The sequence below is a fragment of the Bubalus bubalis genome, chromosome 2 (genome assembly GCF_019923935.1).
Source record: "Bubalus bubalis isolate 160015118507 breed Murrah chromosome 2, NDDB_SH_1, whole genome shotgun sequence".
Classification (NCBI taxonomy): Eukaryota; Metazoa; Chordata; class Mammalia; order Artiodactyla; family Bovidae; genus Bubalus; species Bubalus bubalis.
Genome location: NC_059158.1, coordinates 118531655 through 118540120, shown reverse-complemented (window position 1 = coordinate 118540120; position 8466 = coordinate 118531655).

Sequence of the window (8466 nt, the reverse complement as noted above, 5' to 3'; positions counted from 1 at the left end):
CACATATTTATATTTATTTGAGGTTGTTACAGTAAATTTAATGGCTACCCAAGCCTCTAAAAACTTAAAGGATGCCTAGTTATTTTTTTCTTTCAAAGACTCTGGAAATTTTCATTTCCTTTAGACAACCCAAACTTAAAGCCCGCCATAATGTCACCATGAATAGACACAAGTCTGAGAGATCTAGCTATGGAATGGCTTGTAGGAGAGTGAATAGACACATATGAAATAGATATAAAAAATGACATTGAAACATGTATAATATCATGTATGAAACGAGTCACCAGTCCAGGTTCGATGCACAATACTGGATGCTTGGGGCTGTGCACTGGGACGACCCAGAGAGATGGTATGGGGAGGGAGGAGGGAGGAGGGTTCAGGATGGGGAATACATGTATACCTGTGGCGGATTCATTTCAATATTTGGCAAAACCAATACAATATTGTGAAGTTTAAAAATAAAATTAAATTAAAAAAACATACATAATTCATGTAAATGGCCCAATAAAAAGTAGAAATTTCTCCACAATTTTCAAGAAATAGTTCAGTGAGGAAGAGTTGCACATTTTCAAGCTGTGTTTGATTCACAAGTAATTTTTATATGTATGCCTCAAAAATGGAGGAGAAACTGAGTGACTTGGGAGCTGTTTCTGAAGGACTGGTAGTAGAATGCCTTAGTTTTGTAAATCAGCATAAGAATACCAAGGAGTTTCATCCTCAAATGACTCTTCTGAATTTATTTTCTACTAATAGCAACACTTGGTGAACTGTTGTGGACCTATGCACTGATTAAACCTCCTCCTCTTATCACTGTCAAGTTGAAAGCACAGATAATGATCAAGGATCACGTGGAGGACATGCAGGTCATCCATTGCACTACTTGATTCTTCTTGGGCCATAGGAAATCTATTTATTTAGGCTACAATGTCTCTGCTCTACCCTGAAGTGCTTTCACTGAGATTCATTTGGAATGCATGCCCCAGCCTCAAGGAGCTATCTCAACTGTGACTATTTGAAAGGTCACTAGATGAACGGCTTATTTCTCTTCACCCTTTACCTCAGACCACCTGAGTTGGCTTTGTACCTTTTGTGATGACAAAAATATTACTAAAAATCAAAGCCATCTGTCATTAAAATAATCAAGATTAATCAGAACAGAATATAGTTAAGGTAAACATGTCCTTCCTGAGCTAACAGTTGTTTGAGTGCCCTCATCATAGGCTCCCCAAGCCTCTCTTTTTAAAATTTTTTAAACTTAATTTTTATTTATTCATTTTTATTTTCTATTTTTGGTGGTAAGGCATGTAGGATGTTAGTTCCCTGACCAGGGATCAAGCCCATGCCCCCTGCTGGAAGCATGGAATCTTAACCACTGGACTGCCAGGGAAGTCCCAAATCTCTCTTTGTTTTTATAATAATTTACCATTTTCCTTCCTTCAGTAACAGCTTTTTGATAAGGTTGGTTGGATGGTTTGTTTCAACTGCAAACCTGATTCCTACAATGTTGCTCGGCTTCTGAACCATATTCCTCATGAAATCTTGCAACTGGGGAGCATAGTTTTATTAAGACTAAGAACTGGATTCTGTTATTTTCAACTCAAGCCTGATTTTCTTATTTTCATTACATCATGTAGACACTGAAATTATCTAGAAATGCTGATCTGCCCCAAATAAATTCAGGTGACCAAGCAGTTTCCCCAAATACCATGATGCATATTCCCTCACATAAAGGGAAAACAAGAGGGGACAGATGTTTGAGCACAGACAAGGACCCAGCACCCTCAAGTCATAATCTGGAAAGTATCCCAGAGACAGCACTGCTTGCATCCCCTTTCTGTCACCAGAAGTCACAACTCCTTCACTTCTAGTTTCAATGTCTATAAAGAAAGCAAGGGCCTGGCACTCTGAAAAGAAAACATCCTATTACAAAAGGTGAGTATAGTTTTCCCTACATGTGTGAATGCTCAGTCGCTCAGTTGTGTCCGACTCTTTAAGATCCCATGGACTGTAGCCTGCCAGGCTCCTCTGTCCATGGAATTTTCCAGGCAAGAATACTGGAGTGGGTTGCCATTTCCTTCTGCAGGGGATCTTCCTGATCCAGGGATCGAACTAGCATCTCCTGTGTATCCTGAATTGTCAGGTGGATTCTTTACCATGAAGCCACCTGGGAAGCCCACTTTTCCCTACATACATCACAAATAATTAAATTTTCTATCATTCTCTGATTAGGTTTCTCAACACTGCCTACCTGCATGACTATTATCATTGAGGGGGGTATGTTTAAAGTCTCTAGGCTCACTTTCCCTAATAACATCAACAGATGTAGCCTGAGTTGAGTTATCTTTCTAATCTGTAGGCAAAGTGATATTTTAGTGAACAACTTCTTTGGTCATAGTTCTCTAAAGTCATCATAGATTTAAAAAGTTTGTTACTAGTTTGGTCTGGATGGGGAGACAGAAAAAAAACTTATTTGTTCAGGATTAGATTGGGGGCATGCTGAGGGGATAATCAAACTTGAAAGAGACACTAAAAGGAAAAGATAGGCTGCTGACTAAAGACAAGTACAAAGGGACCCAACTTATAGAGGTTTGAGCAGGTGTTCTCAAGTTTATAATGGGACGAAGGCCATACACATTCAGGAGAAAGTGTACTTTGAATTTTGTTTTTTTACTGGGCTAGTAATATGCACTATGACATTCTCTGCAGCTCCCATTAAGCCATGTGACCTCAAAGTAAACAACAGATACACTTACAGCCATTCTGCACCCAGACAACCATTCTGTTTTTCAATTTTAGTAATAGCATTCAGTAAATTACATGAAGTATTCAATACTTTATTATAAAATAACCTTCGTGTTAGATGATTTTGTTCAACTTTAGGCTAATAGAAGTTTTCTGAGCATGTTTAATGTGGCTGAGTAGTAAAGAATCCACCTGCAATGCCAGAGCTTCAGGAGATGTGGGTTTGATTCCTGGGTGGGAACAATCCCTTGCAGGAGGAAATGGTAACCCACTCCAGGATTCTTGCCTGGGAACTCCCATGGACAGAGGAACCTAGTGGGCTGGAGCCCATTGACTCACAAAAGAGTCATACATGACTGAGCACACGTACATGCAAGGTAGGTTAGGTGAAGCCATGATACTCAGCAGGTTAGGCATACTAAATGCTTTTCAACTGATGATATTTTCAATTTACAATGGGTTTAGTGGGACATATCCTACTATAAATCAAGGAAGATCTGAACAAGAATCAACATCAGCACTGAGGGTCCAGCTATGATGGGGGCAACTTGCCTCCCTGTCTTATGACTTTGCCTCTGATCCTGTATATTCTCCACATTGCCACTGTAACCATTGTTCTAAAAGGCAAGTCTGAAACATCATCTTTAAAAACTGTCAATTACAAGCAAGAGAATATTCTGACTCCTCACTGGGTTTTATAAGCTCCCTCTCAATCTGACCTCTGTAGACCTCACCTGATTCCAATTATGAGAGACTTGGGCAGGTCCCAACATCGATGCTTCATGCCACTGACCGTTCTACTTCCTTGGCATGGAATACCTCCTCATTGCATGCCAAAATCATTTATCCTTCAGAACTTATTTCCTGACATCTCCCAATAGAGATGACTATTTTGTGTGTGGTTCCCCTCTGTCTTTAGTACCTGACAAATATCTAGCTGTGTACTAGAACTGGCCCATGTAGGCTCATAGGAGCTGATCCTTAAACTTAAAGGAACTTTCAGAGCCACTTGTTAAACACACTATTATTAAAAAGTACACGTGTTCCCAATCCTGAAACCCCCTTCCACCTCCCTCCCCATACCATGTATGGCAAAACCAATACAATATTGTAAAGTAATTAGCCTCTAATTAAAATAAATAAATTAAAAAAAAACCTTAAAAAATAAAAAAGTAAATTCTATAAAATTACATTTAAATTAGCTATTTTAAAAACTATATTGAGAAATACTTAAAGCTCATCACTTCCTAGATATTTTACTACATTTTACAATCACATATTCTTTGAAAGTCTCTATTTCTATTTTATATGTATGTTGGATATACTATAAATGACACGCCACTGTGAATCTTTTTCCATCACTCTGATCAGTGACATCCTGTTGGTAGTTTGAGATCATCCATGATGGGAATATTGATAAACCATGGAAACTGACAAATACTACACATCAGGGTCTTCATGTTGTCACATTGATATTCTAGCCTTAAGAAAATGTTTGACAAAATGTTAATAATACAAATTAAATTTAAAACTTACTGTGTTTCTAGATGTTGCATTATGAATAACACACAAAAAATTGAAAACAGCCTTTCAGATTTGAAAATTGTTATCCACTGACCAAAAAAAAAAAAATAGCTTCTCTGTCATTGATGACTAAGGGAAGTGCTGACATGCATCTTTGTGGTTTCCTTTTCATCTTAGTTGTTAATATAAACTGAAACAACAGATGTTTATTTCTTCTGGAACTCTGTCAATTGCAACCATTAGTTAGCTGTAGATACAAAAGGTCAGCCTAAAACCAATGTAGGCATTCCCTACGTTTAAAATTTAAAATAAAGAGCATTGTGTATTTCATTATTATTTGTAAATTATTTGCTATGCTTTTTTTTTCTATGCTTTCTGTAAATCAGTAGTATTTATAATACGCTTGTGTCCATGCTTGCATTATACTTGTTTCCTCCCAGAAGGCTAGTTGTTAAATATTTACTAGTATACCACTTCATGTGCCTATCTCCTCCAAGAGCCTAGAAGTTTCTGTTTTTCATTTGCTTTTTAAGAGTTAGGATTCTGTCTGAAGCATCAAGTCTTCAGCATCTATTGGACACCCAGTAGGTACTTGATAAATGCTTGTTGACTTGCATGAAAGGGAGGATAGTATTTCTGGCTACTCAGATTTGTAGGACCCGTCCAATCTCACAGAGACTGGCATGTTTCTCAGCTGGGCCAAGGTAACTGGGGAGCAATAGACTAATCATCCTGTCTAAATAGAAAGGAGCAGAGGAAGAGAAGAGGTGCCTCAGTGCATCAGTGTTACAGAATATGTTCCTATAATTCTTGTACTAGTCTCACATTCTAAAAATGTTATCATCAGAAGACACACTGAATATAATGTATTGGTCTGCTCAATTAAAATTATTTTTAGAGTCTGTAATGCATGCTAAGTTGCTTCTGTCATGTCTGACTCTTTGTGATAGACTGTAATCTGCCAGGCTCCTCTGCCCATGGGAATCTCCAGGCAAGAATACTGGAGTGGGTTGCCATGCCCTCCTTCAGGGGATCTTCCCAACCCTGGAATGGAACCTGGGTCTCATGCCTCCTGCCTTTGCAGGTGGGTTCTTTACCACTAGCACCACCTGGGAAGTCCAGAGTCTGTAATAAGTGCAGCTCTATGATACTCAAACACATTCTCTACCTATTCCCCAACACCCGTAGACTTACATACTACATATACTTGCTGCTGCTGCTGCTAAGTCGCTTCAGTAGTGTCCGACTCTGTGCGACCCCATAGACGGCAGCCCACCAGGCTCCCCCGTCCCTGGGATTCTCCAGGCAAGAACACTGGAGTGGGTTGCTGTTTCCTTCTCCAATGCATGAAAGTGAAAAGTGAAAGTGAAGTCGCTCAGTCGTGCCCGACTCTTAGCGACCCCATGGACTGCAGCCCACCAGGCTCCTCCATCCATGGATTTTCCAGGCAAGAGTACTAGAGTGGGGTGCCATTGCCTTCTCTGACATATACTTAATATTAACATTTATTAAGGGGAAAGAATTGAAAACATATACATGCCAAAATATAATCAATAAAGTTACTTGAAATTGTAAAATAATCCCTTTAATTGCTGAATTCATATTGGCACTTTGTCCTCACTTGGCTTAGAACAGAAAATAGAAATCGCCCTTGGTATTTTAGTAGAAAGAGAGTTAACAAAGAGCTTCAGGCCCTTATAGTATGGTTGAGGCACAGAGCAGGAATATTCTATAGTCTGGGACTACAGGAATGATCCAGAATTTTGTAGAACTGACCTATTCAAAGGGCTTTCCTCTGCCACAAGCCACCTCTTGGATGCAGACTTATAAGGATGCTTGGATCAAGAAACTGCCACCACTCTGAAAACCCACAAACATTTACAGAATGCACACTAGAAAGGGCTACTATAAAATTTTACATCCCCAGTTTCCATAAACAACCAAAAGAAGAAGGGAAACGACCTCTGCCTTACTTCCAAACAGCATAGATGTATATCTAACTGGCAGACTCTAATTCACATCCAGTCATAGCTTCAGGAAAGAATAGGAAATGTGAGTTTTAGATTTCCTACTTCTATGGAATAGGAAGATACAATAGAAAAGAGATGGGTTGGATGCTGAGTGTCAAACAACAGTAAACAATAAAAATCCCTAACTGGTAATTTTCTGTTCTCAGATGGCTATGGGAGTATATTCTTCAAATTGTACCAGAATTCAACTGACCACTACACCATTTCTTCCAAAGTGAGGTTTGGCTAACACAAAATAACTAATAGCCTCTCTACCTAGGAAAAAGTATTAAAATATTATTGTGATAATTGAAAATGTGGCAGGTGTTTTGTACTCTGCTTTTATTTTCACTTAAAATTATTTATATACCAATAAAAAATTTCATAAACATTTGCAAAGGATACTTACTATTCCATTTTTGACTGTCCTATATTATACTTAACCATTTGTCTTTTGCTAGTCTTATAGGTAAGTTATGATTTTCCACAAATGCTAACGATTTTGTAAGCAACACCTCTGTATATAAATATCTGTCATCTTCTCCAATTAGGATAGATTATCAACCTTCTCTTAAAAAGTGGGTATTACTTACTGGCTCACCAAATCTAGACCTCTTTATTTGTTCTGTAAATGAGATAAAAGTAGAACCACATTATTTTAGAAGGAACAGGGGAGAAAGTCAGCAGTATATTTGTTCTAAAATAGCACAACTTCTAAAACATCTGGGGCCTTGTTTAGAGGCATTACATAAAAGCATAGATTGCAGTAAATAATGATACATTCTGATGTGTTTTAGGCTCATAATCTTGATGTAATATGTCAACATGTTTCTTATTTAAAATGACACTTTATCATTAGAAACTAGTACTGGCAAATATTATTGCTTATTTTCCTAAAGAAGACCACATCTGTTTCTAACATTTTTAGTTTAAACCAATTCACTAAGTATGTGATTCCCCATCATGCCAAATTCTGAGGCTATTAAAAATGTGCAAAATATGTCCCTAAACTCCAAGAGCTTACAGTGTTTTAGAGGAAGGAGAAAATTGCTTTATTGCCTCATTTTGAAACTGAATTTTGTTCTAAGATTTTCTTTAAACCTGAGTGAGAATGGAGATGGGTGATAGCACAAATGATTCTCTGTAGAATCTCTAGACTGTAAATTTCTCAAGGACTGGAGATTTATTTCTCATTTAAATTGGTATCACCATTACTTAGTTTGCAACTTGATAAATATAGATTGGATAACTGAATTAAAAAATGGATATTAAATGAATGAATACATTTGGACTGTATTCTCTATGATGGAAAATTAGTTCAAGCAATGGCCATAGAGTCTATGTGGCTAGTAACCAGACAAATTATACTGAACTTAGAGAACATTTATCAAGAACTTAACTGAAGTCTGTTATAAATGTTTTACATGCTGTACTTTATTTACTATTTACAACTACTTTACATGGTCAGTACAATTATGTTTCCCAACTTATATATAATAAAACTAATTGATTTGCCCAAATCATGCAGTAAGAAATGAAGTGGGGATTTCAAATCCCACCATATTCTTAACCATTATACTAGGTTGCCTCCTATAGATTATAAAACCAATATCAAGAGTAAATAAGGGGAAAAATAGTACAACAAGTCAACAAAACATTGTTCAAATGCTGTGACCTCCTGCATGTTTTTTCATGACAAGTAGAGTCACATCATTGTCAAATTTCTACGTGTCCTTTTGGTAGGGAGTCTACTATTACCTCTTGAGGTCCCACCAACTTTGAATTCCCCCAAAGGTTGAATGCATACTCTGTCCCAAAGTGTTCAGAACTTAAAGGAACACAAAGCCAAGAGTAAATCCAATTCTGTTGGTAAACACTGCCTTTGTCTCTAACTGGTACACCACATTGCTGTTGAAATGGTATAATTTTCTATCTGTCCATCAATGTCCACTCTACAGTGACGCTTTATTGATCTGGATACTGGCCAGCTTGACAGGGTTGCCTCTTGCTTGAATGAGAGCTTATATCTCAGTGGGAGGCAGAATTCTAAATGGTTCCCCATATATATGGCCCCTGATGCACTTATGCCTACTCCTAAGAAGGTTTGTGGCTCAGAGGTTAAAGCATCTGTCTGCAATGCAGGAGACCTGGGTTCGATCCCTGGGTCAGGAAGATCCCCTGGAGAAGGAAA